Genomic DNA, 15460 nt, shown 5'->3' with positions numbered 1-15460 from the left:
AAATCCCCTCTTCCCTGCAAGCCGGATTGAGTTAGAGCTGTTTGGTTTAGAATGAATGGAAAATCGAACTGACACACTTGTCTAGGTCATTCCTTTTCATTCTATGCTTTAAACTAGCTACCTAAGGAAGTGAAATTGTGCCTTTAGATGAAACACTATCAAGAAGCAGTCATTCACTCCAGAAACACGTCATAGAAGCCACTGCATCAGAGATTACAAGCCTGCAAGAGGCCACTATAGGATCTTTAGAGACAGAGTTCCAGAATTTGAAAGACAGATGTGACTTTAGAGAAGACTATATATTAAGGGGGTCACAAATCCAAAAACATACAGAGCCAGAAAGAGAACGTAACTGAGTAGAGGCCAGGAGTGAGAATAGAAATAGCACAAGGACAATGAAAAATGGCCAACATCACTCAGCTGCAGGGACCAGGAGCAGGAAAGAGTGGTGGCCCCCATCTGCACTGGAGGCACCCCCTGCATAAGCAGCCTCCACTTGGCGTCAGTTGACCATTGCATGTGGGAACTAAGGTTCAAGATGCAAGAGTTTAGGTGAAATTTTTCTGTCTTTAAATGATGTCAAATAAATTGCTTTCTTAAAAACTGTGTGACTCAAATATAATATATATTGAGGCCACACTCAGCCCATAAGTTGCCAGAATATCCATTGTGCAGGTGCGGGGGGTGGTCGCAGGGAGTAAACTAAACCCCACAATGGGCAATGTCTTACCCAGTGCCACCAACCTGCTGGCAAGAGGCAAAGACCAGACTCAAATTCCGCTCTCCTGATCTGTGCCCCAACGCTGAACAGACCAAAGATCACACTGTAATAGAGTAATCCTTCATACCTGGACAGCAACGCCGATTTGTATAGCATTCTCCCATAAGGTGAGACTTAATCCTTAGAATAACTCCCTGGAATGTAGATACTATTCCTACTTCTACTTTACAGAGAAGCAAACTGACGTTCCTGTTGCTTGAGTAATTTTCCTGAAGTTGAGTACAAAAGGCAGAACTCATGTACTGCCAGGACTTAACTCATCCTCTTTCCTTCTAACCATAACCTCCTTTTCTTCCTTGGTCTCAGATCTCAGCAAAAGGTAGCACCAGTCCCCCTCCCAGCTCTCAAGCCACACACACACATATACTCACACACACACACATATACACACACACACACACACACATATATACATACACACACACACACACTCACACACACACATGAACTCACACTCACCTCACACACCACACATACTCACACACACACACCACATACACACACTCACACACACACTCACACACTCTCACTCACACACACACCACACACACACACACACAGACAGCTGATTCTGCTCTAAATTTCTCTCTGATCTCTCTTTTTTTCCTCCACCTCCACTGCCAGTTGTCATCACCTCTCACCTGGATCAGGATCCAGACAAAAAGAGCCAAAGTGAGCTTCCTAAAATGCTATCCCCTCCTTGGCTTGTACTATCTTGCCCTTCTTTCACAGCACTTACACTGTGTTGTAATTGTCTTTTTTTATTGAAGTAACGTTGGTTTATAACATCATGCAGATTTCAGGTGTCCATCATTATAATTTGACTTCTGTATTCATTACCTCATTTTCACCACCAGAAGTCTTGTTTCCATCCATCATCAAACAACTGTCCCCCTTTATCCGTTTTACCTTCCCCACCCCTCCTCCCCTCTGGTAATTACTAATCAGTTCTCGGTACCTATGTGTTTATTTGTGTGTTGTGCTGTTGTTCTAACAGTTTTTGCACATAGCTCTCTCTCTCCCCCACTCAACTGAGAAGTCTTACAAAGAAGGGATTTGCCACTGTATTCCTAGGACCGAGTACCTGGCTCAGAGTAGATGCTCAGCGGATGAGGAGGAAAAGAGAAGGGAGGAAATGTGGAGGAAGAGAAAGAAGAGATAAAGCTTCCAGATTCTTAGGGGAAGTGAGTTCAGAGATCACCTAGTTTCACCCTAATATTTCACAGATGAAGAACCAAGGCCTAAAGATGAAAGTACTCTTTTAAAGTCTAAACAGGCTATTACTGGGGGAACCAATATCAAGTTTAGGTCTTCTCAAGCCCATTCCATGCACTGTTAAAAAATCATGCATCTGAATGAATGCTTCAACTTTTTAGAAGGTTGGGCATAATTTCCTGCTATTTCCAAAAAAAGCCATTGCAAATTAAGAGCATCTGATGCTAATTTCAAAGGCCTTAGTACTACCCTGGGTAAAAATGATGTTAGCCTTAAGAGAAAATTTGGACACTCAGTAAACACTTGCTAATTTGCCTCTGATTTCAAAACAAGTCATACAGTATTAATCCAAGTAAGCTGGTATCTGTTCACAGACCAACGGGCATGAATGACCTTGGTCTCTTCAAGCTGCCCTTCCTAGGGGTTAAAACCTCTAATTAACTTTTAGCTGATCATTGTTTATCCAGGAAAAATGCAGAAGTATTCCCTTTATGTCCCTTAAGCCATTCAGTTTAGGGAAACATCTAAAACCAAATCTTTGCTGTCCTGAGATGTCCATGTCCAGAGAGGGATTTATTTTCACTATGAAACATGGCATGCCATTTGGTCCTAATTCTCTGTCACTATAACATTTTAGATGAGCTGTTACCGAATATTTTTGTTGCAAATGGTTATATAATAGCAACATTGGAGCCTGGTGCATAATCAGTCATGAAAAATTGTGTCCAGCTCATGAAATAAAAATCAGCAATCCTTGGAATTGTGGCCAGACACTTTTATTAGCTTCCTTGAAATTTGGAGGCTAGGAATCTGCTCTAAGAGTTAATGAAAAGGCAGGGAGGCAAAAAGGACAATTTCTTCTCTCTTAGAGGTACTCTGGCTCTTCTCCACCTCTTGGAATATGCAGTGGTGCTTTTCCAAAAAATACAACGACAGGAATCCAAGGATGGCAGGCTAGGTTTGCACACAGATGAAGGAAGGCTCTCCTTGGGGTACATCCACATTGTTATTTAATTCTCTCAGACGCAATTAGTTACCTGTTGTTTTCACTCTGCATATTGCCAAAAGAAAATGAGTTTATATGTGGCAAAAGCCTAAGGGGAGAAAAAAGTACAAGTTTCCAACTTAGGGCCCTGGCTTCAAGTCTTGGCTCTCTCTCTGACTGGCAAGTTATTCAATCTCATCAGTTTTAAAAGATCCAATAAGGGTTGGCCCATGGCCAAGTGGTTGAGTTTGCACACTCTGCTTTGGCAGCCCAGGGTTTCACCAGTTCAGATCCTGGGTGCAGACATGGCACCACTTATCAAGCTGTGTTGAGATGGCATCCCACATGCCACAACTAGAAGTACCTACAACTACAATATACAACTATGTACCGGGGGGCTTTGGAGAGAAGAAGAGGAAAAAAAAAGATTGGCAACAGATGTTAGCTCAAGGCTAATCTTAGAAAAAAAAGAAGACCCAATAAACTGCATATGTAAAGCTTTTGTTCAAATAAACCTGACCAAGACAAACCTCTACTAAATGCATCTGTCCTTAAGAAATCTTATCACAGTTGTCATTTTACGGGTTTTTCTGGGTTAATATTTAATTAATCTCTGTATCCATAGGAGATATTGTCAATGCCACACCCATTTCCCTCCAACACTATCATTTTAGGAGGCTCATCCAGTTTCTGTATCTCTGGTCCTGAGAGATTTTCTTGGAACCCTGGAAGGCTATTGTCCAGTGGGCTGAAGTACCAAGGAGTTAACAGCTTGTGGCAGCAGCACTCAAATCATGATCCTCTGGAGTTGGCATAGAAATACCATAACTCCCTTTCCCCTTGGGAGGGACAATTCTGAGGTGTGTATTTTACATGTTTCCTCAGTCTCCCATGGGTTTAAGCTTCAGTCGGTCACTGTGGTATCTGGCATAAACAGGACACCCTTTGCTGACTGCTTTCCCTTGCCTGTATCACTTTCCCCGTCTCACCTATTTCCTGTACCTCCCAAATAAACTACTGGCACTGGAATCTTTGTCTCAGGATCTGCTTCTGAGGCAGCCCAGACTAAGATAATCTCCTTCCTAAGACTGTAAGCCTATGATGACTATAGATGACTTATTTGTCGCTGCGTCTGGTAATAGATGCTCAGTCATTAAGTGAGGGAAAAAAGAGGAAAACATTTATTATCATTTTGTTGGTGTTGTCATTCTGCATAAAACACACAGCCCACCCTCCACTGAGAAGATTCAGCAACATATCTGATTCTTGGAACAAAATCAGGTTCTGGGACCCCTGTATTTCACTTCAGGAAAATGAGGAAAGATTTGGGATTTGGGATCTCTGAGGAAAGGCTGCCAGGTGAGAGGTAATGCCTGCCCTGTTCTTCTGTCTGAGTCATGGTTCCAAAGGCAGAGACTACTAGCTCTTCAGTGTGAAAATCTCCAAGACTGTCAGCTCTGTGATGGACATTTAACAAGACTTCAGAAAGTATTGACCTTAGCCAGCACAGTCTCAAGGAGCTAATTCAGCATTAAAGCCAAGTCGACAAGCCACTTGTATAATTGAGGCTGAAAGCGGGAGAAGTGGGAGATAGAGTTTGTGGCATAAAGGACGGGTATGTCACCTCTGGAAAAAATACGAGTCACGTCAGCATGTCACCTCCCACTGCTGGCTACACGGAGATTTTAATGAAACAGTCTTGGGATTAATCTGCACTAAAGGCCTTCCTCACCCAGCTCCAGACAGAGGGTAATTTATAGCTTTAAGAGATGTCATCAGGTTTAATAGGCTTCAAATCTCACCTGAAAATCACTGACTCCTTACAGGGTCCAGTTTTTCAGTACAGCTCTTACATGCCTACCCATTTCACCTCATTCAGGAATGGGAATGGAGAGCAAAAGAGTCAAAACAGCCTCAAGCTTAGGGCCTGGAGAGGACCTTACTAGCCAGGGAATCACAGAGTCAAATGCCTATCGTAGCCAGCAGGGAGCATGAGGGAATCAAGTGGCTGGTCAGGCTCCCTCAGGGAAAGAGAGGACCTGTAGGAGCAATGACTTTTCAATCACAAGTAATTGTTGCCAGGCAGGAATTCTGATCCATTGTGGCCAGATAGGTTTTTCAAGAGAAGATGTATATTGATGTTTATAAGTGAAAATGTCCCTGTTCTTAAATATTGATAATAAATTTAATATTTAAAAAGTAATAAAACCAAATAATAATATTAATAAAATCACTATACAGGTAAGAAAGATAGCCAGCAGGTACTCACCAGCTTTGCTGCAGGGTTTGTGAAATCGTTCTATTTAAATTGTCAAGTAGACATTATCCCAGGCCCTTCAAATGATCCCCACCATCACCCTGGCAGCCCAGCCTGCCCAGAACCTCTGTCAGACTGTACCATCATCCAGCGACTACAGGGTTAACACCTAACGACAGACCCCAAGGAGCCCGTTTCAGCACCACGGCCAGCGTCTGTGTGGCTTGGTGGGTGCCTGCACTATGCTTGTGAATTATTTTCACTACCATCTCTGTGTACAGTTCAAACAAAACACACGCCAGGAGCATTGGCCCTACAGGAAATCAGTTTGAGGCCTCTGATTTGTTCCAAATCTCCTTATTTATTAGTTATAGAAACAGAGGCCGAGACAGAAGAAGGTACTTGATTGAAGTCAAGATACAAGCCACTGACAGATCCCTGATAGGGACCCAGGACCCCAAGCTCATAGGCTGGGACTCTGTCCTCTTTGTCAGTAGCTACCAAACCTATGGAGGCTGTGGACTGTTAAAAACACATACTTCTTGGGGCTGGCCCCGTGGCTGAGTGGTTAAGTTCGCGCGCTCTGCTGCAGGCGGCCCAGTGTTTCGTTGGTTCGAATCCTGGGCGTGGACATGGCACTGCTCATCAGACCACGCTGAGGCAGCGTCCCACATGCCACAACTAGAAGAACCCACAACGAAGAATGCACAACTATGTACCAGGGGGCTTTGGGGAGAAAAAGGAAAAAAATAAAATCTTTAAAAAAAAAAATAAAAAAAATAAAAAAAAAAACACATACTTCTTTACTCTACCCACCCCTAACAAAACTCCATAGTGGGCCAAGGCATGGTATTTTTTCAAAAGCTCCCCAAATAATTCTGATGAGCAGCAGATCTGCAAAACATCGCCACCAACTGTGCCATTGCACACCAACAAACTTTAGCCTGTGGAAGAAACTCAGAAAGAAGGGAGAAATCTCTGTGAACATATTATTTAAATAATTCTTATCAGAGACTCATGTAGAAGACGTGTGTATATATGTTAGGACCACAAAATGGTTTTTCCCAAGCCCCTTAGATCTGTCTTACTGTCATACTGAACGGAAGAAAATAAAAGGAGGAAATTTTCAAAGATTGATGGTGATTGAGCAGCAGAGGAATGAGGATAACACAAGCACCAGCATCAGAACAGGACAGACAAATTTCAGCCCTGTTGCTGACTAGTTGTACATCCTCAGACACCACACTTAAGGTTTCTGGGTCTCACATCCTCCGTCTGTCAAATGGGGAGAGCAATACTTACCAGGCAAAGTAATTACAGGTTTCAGAGATAAACCAGTCAATTCTGGATTATCTTGGCAGTGGATTCCTGAGAGACAGTAAGAGCCTCATCCAGAGAGCCAGGTGGATATACAGCTTCCACCCAGCCCACAGGGGTAGCAGCACAGCCTTATCAGCCCCTGCCCAATATCCAAGCCCAGTCACAAAGGGAAGGACAGCCAGGCCTCTGTGGTACCTTCACCACCTCTGATGAGCACACTGATGAGTCCAGTTCAGGTGTCAATAATTGACTCTGGAGGTTTGCTAGCAGTGATTTGCAATTACCCATGAATGACTACTGTTACACTCTTCAGGTAACTGTAGAACCACCCTTAGTCACTAGGTACTCTGCACAGTACCTGCCATATAAGGGCAGCCATTATGACCATGATTGTGATTGTAAGACATGGCATAGTGGCTCAGAATACCACTCTAGGAGCCGGAGGAGTCAGTCCGAGGGGCCAGCAGGAGCGATTCCGTAGGCAAACGGGTCAATTTGAGGAAAAATGACAACTGAGTCTTCCAATCCATGAACCAGTATCTCTGTCCATTTATTAAGATTTTTTTAAGATTTTTTTAAGATCTCCATGCGGAGGCACAAATCAACAACATCAAGCAATATGAAAAAATACATTAAATCTCCAGAACAGAAAGAAAGCAACAAATACACAGAAAACAATCCCAAAGAAAATGAGATATATAACCTAAATGACGATGACTTCAAAACAGCCATCATTAAGATTCTCAATGAGTTAAGAGAGAATTCTGACCGACAACTCAACGAGTTCAGGAGCTATGTCACAAAAGAGTTTGATACGATAAAGAAGAACCAAACAGAAATATTGGAAATGAAGAACACAATAGAGGAGATTAAGAAAAATCTAGATGCTCTGAACAGTAGGGCCGATAATATGGAGGAAAGAATTAGCAATTTGGAAGATGGCAATATAGAATTGTTGCAGGCAGAGGAGGAGAGAGAAGCAAGACTTAAAAGATATGAAGAAACTCTCCGAGAATTATCAGACACAATTAGGAGATGCAACGTAAGGATTATAGGTATACCAGAGGGAGAAGAGAAGGAGAAAGGGGCAGAAAACCTATTCAAAGAAATAATGGCTGAGAACTTCCCAAATCTGGTGAGGGAGATGGATCTTCAGGTGACAGAAGCCAATAGATCTCCAAACTTTATCAATGCAAGAAGACCAACTCCACGGCATATAGTAGTGAAGCTAGCAAAAGTCAACGACAAGGAGAAAATATTAAGGACAGCCAGGCAAAAGAAACTAACCTACAAAGGAACCCCCATCAGGCTATCAGCAGATTTCTCAGCAGAAACTTTACAGGCTAGAAGAGAGTGGAATGATATATTCAAAAATCTGAAGGACAAAAATCTACAGCCGAGAATTCTCTACCCAGCGAAAATATCCTTCAAATACGATGGAGAAATAAAAACTTTCCCAGATAAACAAAAATTAAGGGAGTTCATTGCCACAAAACCTCCTCTTCAGGAAATCCTCAGGAAAACCCTCATTCCTGAAAAATCCAAAAAAGGAAAGGGGCTACAAAACCAAGAGCAGAGGAGATAAGTAGAAGGACAACAACAGAGAGTAGCAGCTCTACATCAGAACAGATTAAACCATGGGACGAGAAACAAAGGAAACTGAAGAAAACCGGAAAACAAGACACAAAATGGGAGTGGTAGGCCCCCACGTCTCAATAATCACTCTAAATGTAAATGGACTGAACTCCCCAATCAAAAGACACAGAGTGGCAGGATGGATAAAAGAACAAGATCCAACAATATGCTGCCTCCAGGAAACACACCTCAGCCCCAAAGACAAACACAGACTCAGAGTGAAGGGATGGAGAACAATACTCCAAGCTAATAATGAACAAAAGAAAGCAGGTGTCGCTATACTAATATCAGACAAGGTAGATTTCAAAGCAAAACAGATAAAGAAAGATAAAGAGGGACAGTATATAATGATAAAAGGGACTCTCCACCAAGAAGACATAACACTTATAAATATATACGCACCCAACACAGGAGCACAAAAATTTGTAAAGCAACTCTTAATAGAACTAAAAGAAGACATCAACAACAATACAATAATAGTAGGGGACATCAACACACCATTAACACCAATGGACAGAACATCCAGACAGAAAATCAACAAGGAAATAATAGAATTAAATGAAAAATTAGACCAGATGGACTTAATAGATATATATAGAACACTTCATCCAAAAACAGCAGGTTACACATTCTTCTCAAGTGCACATGGAACACTCTCAAGGATTGACCATATTTTGGGAACCAAAGCAAACATCAATAAATACAAGAGAGTTGAAATAATATCAAGCATCTTTTCTGATCATAACGCTATTAAACTAGAAATCAACTACAAGAAAAAAGCAGAGAAAGGTGCAAAAATGTGGAGACTAAACAACACGCTTCTCAACAAACAATGGATCATTGAAGAAATTAAAGAAGAAATCAAATATTATCTGGAGACAAATGAAAATGAGAACACGACATACCAAATCATTTGGGATGCAGCAAAAGCAGTCCTAAGAGGGAAATTCATCGCAATACAGGCTCACCTCACTAAACAAGAAAAAGCTCACGTAAGCAACCTCAAACGACACCTAACGGAACTAGAAAAAGAAGAACAAACAAAGCCCAGAGTCAGTAGAAGGAGGGAAATAATAAAAATAAGAGCAGAAATAAACGATATTGAAACAAAAAAGACAATAGAAAGGATCAATGAAACAAAGAGTTGGTTCTTCGAAAGAATTAACAAAATTGACAAACCCCTAGCCAGACTCACCAAGAAAAGAAGAGAGAAAGCACAAATTAATAAAATCAGGAATGACAGAGGAGAAATCACAACAGATACCAATGAAATACAAGAGATCATAAGAGAATACTATGAAAAACTATATGCCAACAAATTGAACAACTTGGAAGAAATGGACAAATTCCTAGACTCCTACAATCTCCCCAAACTGAATCAGGAAGAAATGGAGAATCTGAATAGACCAATCACAAGTAAGGAAATAGAAACGGTAATCAAAAACCTCCCCAAAAACAAGAGTCCAGGACCAGACGGCTTCTCTGGAGAATTCTACCAAACATTCAAAGAAGACTTAATACCTATTCTCCTCAAACTGTTCCAGAAAATTGAGAAAGATGGAGAACTCCCTAACACATTCTATGAAGCCAACATCACTCTGATCCCCAAACCTGACAAGGACAACACAAAGAAGGAGAACTACAGGCCGATATCACTGATGAACATAGATGCAAAAATCCTCAACAAAATTTTGGCAAACCGATTACAGCAATACATCAAAAAGATTATACACCAGGATCAAGTGGGATTTATACCAGGGACACAGGGATGGTTCAACATCCGCAAGTCAATCAACGTGATACACTACATCAACAAAATGAAAAACAAAAACCACATGATCATCTCAATAGATGCAGAGAAAGCATTCGACAAGATCCAACACCCATTTATGATAAAAACCCTCAGTAAAATGGGTATAGAAGGAAAGTACCTCAACATAATAAAGGCCATATATGATAGACCCACAGCCAACATCATACTCAATGGACAAAAGCTGAAAGCCATCCCTCTGAGGACAGGAACAAGACAAGGGTGCCCACTTTCACCACTCCTATTCAACATAGTACTGGAGGTGCTGGCCAGAGCAATTCGGCAGGAAAAAAAAATAAAAGGAATCCAAATAGGTAACGAAGAAGTAAAACTCGCGCTGTTTGCAGACGACATGATCTTATACATAGAAAACCCCAAAGAATCCACAGAAAAACTATTAGAAATAATCAACAACTACAGCAAAGTAGCAGGGTATAAAATTAACGTGCATAAATCAGTAGCATTTCTATACACTAACAATAAACTAACAGAAAAAGAACTCAAGAACTCTATCCCATTCACAATCGCAACGAAAAGAATAAAATACCTTGGGATAAACTTAACCAAGGAAGTGAAGGATCTATACAATGAAAACTACAAGACTTTCTTGAAAGAAATAGGCGATGACATAAAGAGATGGAAAAACATTCCTTGCACATGGATTGGAAGAATAAACATAGTTAAAATGTCCATACTACCTAAAGCAATATACAGATTCAATGCTATCTCAATCAGAATCCCAAGAACATTCTTCACAGAAATTGAACAAACAATCCTAAAATTCATATGGGGGAACAAAAGACCACGAATTGCTAAAGCAATCCTGAGCAAGAAAAACAAAGCCGGCGGAATCACAATCCCCGATTTCAAAACATACTACAAAGCTACAGTGATCAAAACAGCATGGTACTGGTACAAAAACAGGTCCACAGATCAATGGAACAGAATTGAAAGCCCAGAGATAAAACCACACATCTATGGACAGCTAATCTTCGACAAAGGAGCAGAGGGCCTACAATGGAGAAAAGAAAGTCTCTTCAACAAATGGTGCTGGGAAAACTGGACAGCCACATGCAAAAGATTGAAAATTGACCATTCTTTTTCACCACACACCAAAATAAACTCAAAATGGATCAAAGACCTAAAGATTAGGCCTGAGACAATAAGTCTTTTGGAAGAGAATATAGGCAGTACACTCTTTGACATCAGTTTCAAAAGAATCTTTTCGGACACTGTAACTCCTCAGTTGAGGGAAACAATAGAAAGAATAAACAAATGGGACTTCATCAGACTAAAGAGCTTCTTCAAGGCAAGGGAAAACAGAATTGAAACAAAAAAACAGCTCACTAATTGGGAAAAAATATTTACAAGCCACTTATCCGACAAAGGGTTAATCTCCATAATATACAAAGAACTCACACTGCTTAACAACAAAAAAACAAACAACCCGATCAAAAAATGGGCAGAGGACATGAACAGACATTTCTCAAAAGAAGATATGAATATGGCCAATAGACACATGAAAAGATGTTCATCATCGCTAATCATCAGGGAAATGCAAATCAAAACTACACTAAGATATCACCTTACCCCCGTTAGATTGGCAAAAACATCCAAAACCAAGAACGACAAATGTTGGAGAGGTTGTGGAGAAAGAGGAACCCTCATACACTGTTGGTGGGAATGCAAACTGGTACAGCCACTATGGAAAACAGTATGGAGATTTCTCAAAAAGTTAAAAATAGAAATACCCTATGACCCAGCCATCCCATTACTGGGTATCTATCCTAAGAACCTGATATCAGATATCTCAAGAGTCCGTTGCACCCCTATGTTCATCGCAGCATTATTTACAATAGCCAAGACGTGGAACCAGCCTACATGCCCAGAAACTGATGATTGGATAAAGAAGATGTGGTATATATACACAATGGAATACTACTCAGCCATAAAAAAAGACGAAATTGGCCCATTCACAACAATGTGGATGGACCTCGAGGGCATTATGTTAAGCGAAATAAATCAGTCAGAGAAAGACGAACTCTATATGACTCCACTCATAGGTGGAAATTAGTATATTGAGAAGGAGATCTGATCGGTGGTTACCAGGGAAAAGGGGGGGTGGGGGGAGGGTACGGAGGGGGAAGTGGTGTACCCACAACATGACTAACAAAAATGTACAACTGAAATTTCACAAGCTTGTAATCCATCATAACATTAATAAAAAAAAAAAAAAAAAAAAAAGAATACCACTCTAGAGCCAGACACACCAAGGTGCAGCTATTGACTTTGGACGTTATTTCCAAATGTCTCTAAGTTTGAAATTCATCATCAGTGAAATGAAGGCAATAATGGTATCTCTGCAATGAATTATTGCAAGGATTATATGAACTAGCATAGAAAAGGGTTTAGCATAGTGCCTAGCATGTAATAGATGCTCAGTAAATGCTCCTCTTGGTGATAACACCATTAATGTTAGTATTAATTTCACCATTCAACCTTAAGTTTGAGGGAGCCCTGACAACAGCATGTAAGATTTAGAGGTAGGACTAGCAGCCTAACAGGCCACCAGGGCCTAAGCAGGGGCCAGGCCTAAGCCCACAACTTACCCCATATACAGCAGTGTCCCATCAGGCCCCATGTGGTGCACACAAGTACCAAGGAGTACAGGAACCTCCTTCAAGTCCCTGAGTCCAGCAGTGGGGTGTTGCATCACAGTCTCAGCCCATAACCACCAGCAGGCACCTCCCAGCCTCAAACCCGTCAGAGAACCTGCTGGAAACTCATCCAACCACAGTGAGCCCTGCTCCTGGGGCTTGACTGAGTGAGGCAAAGGACGAATGCTGAGAGATCTCAAGCTTCTGGTGGCTCAGGAGACTCCAGGAAATGCCATGTGTGGATCCCAGGTCTCCACCCACCTCTTCTGCACAGATCTACACAACAGGTTACCTAGGCAGGCAGGCAGCCAACCCAGGATTCCAAGACAGAAGGCTTTGTGTATTTGATCTACATGCGTAGCCTTCCCTGACTGCTCTGGGATGCAGCACAGAGCCCAGCGACAAGGAGACAGGCTTCCAGAGAGAGATCGCTTGTATTCAGGGCCCAGCTCTATCTCATGCTCAGTGTGTCATTGTAAGGATCAGACAGACATGATTACATAAAGTGCTATAGAAATCAGGATAATTGTTATTAACATTCATTATCATTACACAGTCTATGAATTTTCAGTCACAACACTCAATGTGCAAAAATGTAGTTTGCTATAATTGAACTCAATTTTTGAGTTAAGCTCCCATTTTGCCTGGTAAATAAACTTAATCTAGTTAACCCCAGGTAAAGTCATTCTCTCCCAGCTAAATGCAGAAATGTCAGGCTTCAAAGCCAATGTTTTCTCCTCTCTGCCCTCTTCTCCTAGATAGGAGATCTCAGCTATCCCAAGGCGAAGGTGAGGGACAGGGCTGTATTTTCATTGAATCTTCGTGTGGGAGAGCATTGAGTCCACAGTCACTCCAACATCCACATGTCTCCTTCGGACCCAAAGACTTTCCTGCCCATTTCTAAACTCAGATGCAGAAAACTTTTGGCTTCTTTGCCTCGCCCTTTATGAGGGGCTGTCACAGGCCCTTTGGTATCTACACGCACATTCATTGTTCCCACTGCCAAGTATTACTGCACTGAATTAGGATAGGAATGCTTTGGGGCTCCCCCAGACACACTGGGCAGTGAGTTTAGCACCCCTCTGCAGCAGGTCCCTCCAAACTCATTGAGGGTCTCTACAGCCACTAGCTGTCCTCAGGGCTCATCCAGGGCACAGGGTCACAAACCAAATAGACTTTGTCTCTGCCCTTATGGAATCAGTGACAGAAAACAAACAGCACACAGTGAACAAGTAAATGAATATGAGATTACAAATTGAGAAAGTGCTGTAAGGGAACAAATAGAGGCGGTGGTAGCAGAAAATGGTGGGGGAGGGGCTACTTAGACACAGTGATCAGGATCAGGGAAGGCTGTCTGCGGAGGTGACGGATATACTGAGACCTGAAGCAAGGGCAGGAGCCCACCCTGTGAAAGACAGGATTAGGGAGAGGGGATGGATGGACATTCCAGGCAGAGAAAATGGCATGTGGGGAAAAGGCCCTTAGCAGAGCCTGAGCTTGATGTGTGTTGGAGCACAGGGTCAGGGTGGCTGGAACAGAATCAGAGAGGAGGTGAGCAGAGCCTGTGGGTCATGGTAAAGAGTTTGAATTTATCCTAAGCAAAATGTGAAGTCATAGAAACATTCATTTTCAGTTATTTTGTTTCTATCATTAAAGGATTTTAAACAAGGATGAGATGGATTTCTTGCTCCTAAAATATGTTAACAATCATTCTCAACACAGACAGTACAGCCACCCCCAGGAGACATTTAATAACGTGTAGGAACATTTTTGGTTGTCACAATGATTTGAGTGCACTACTGGCATTTAGGAATGCCCGGGGATGCTAAATACTCTGCGACATACGTGACAGTCCTTCTCAATAAAGAATTGCCCCACCCCAAGCCCTGGTGTTCCTGGTAAGATTCACCAGGGATCTGGCAGCTTGTGGAGGCAAGAGCAAAGGGAGGACAAGAGTAGTCGTGGGGGCGCTGGCTCAGTGGCGTAGTGGTTAAGTTCACACGCTGCACTTCAGCAGCCCGGGGTTTGCAGGTTCAGATCCAGGGCACGGACCTAGCACCACTCATCAAGCCATGCAGTGGCAGCATCCCACACAAAGGAGAGGAAGATTGGCACAGATGTTAGCTCAGTGACAATCTTCCTCCAGCAAAAAGAGGGAGATTGGCAACAGATGTTAGCTCAGGCCCAATCTTCCTCGCAAAAAAAACACTTTTAAAAAAGAGTGGTCATGGAGACATCATTTGGATGGCATTGGTGTTGTCCAGGTGGGAAAAGATGATACCGAGAATAAGACTGGGGCCTCAGAGATGGAGAAAAGTGAAAAACTGGGCGGGTATGAGAGGACATTGTAAACTGGCCACTCTGCATTTCTTGTTAAATGAGACACAGTCCCAGAGTCTTTATCCACACCACTCCTAGTGGCCATTAGCAATTGTTTCCAGTAAATGATTGGAGCGAACCTACTTGGAAAATACCAGATTTGGGTAGTCATTCAGAGATAGAGAAAGAGAGCACGAAAGGAAGAAATGGGAAGTAAGTCTGGAAGGGACCCTGTGGGCAGGTTGTGATGGAATGACATCTGCTCTTCCTTCTTTTACAGGCTTCCTCTTGGATGACTGCCACCTCTCTTCCTCACTCCCACCCCTACCAAAGCCTCACAGCTGTAATTTGCATGTTCTCCACAATTCTTTTTTTAAAAAGCCCTAAAGACTTGCCTATCATTCAGAAAATTAGCTGTCATACATAATTAGGTTAATTTGGCATAACAGTCATCTGAAATGTGAACGGGCTATTAACAACG

The sequence above is a fragment of the Equus asinus genome, chromosome 26 (genome assembly GCF_041296235.1).
Source record: "Equus asinus isolate D_3611 breed Donkey chromosome 26, EquAss-T2T_v2, whole genome shotgun sequence".
Taxonomy (NCBI): Eukaryota; Metazoa; Chordata; class Mammalia; order Perissodactyla; family Equidae; genus Equus; species Equus asinus.
This window is presented reverse-complemented; position numbering follows the sequence as displayed.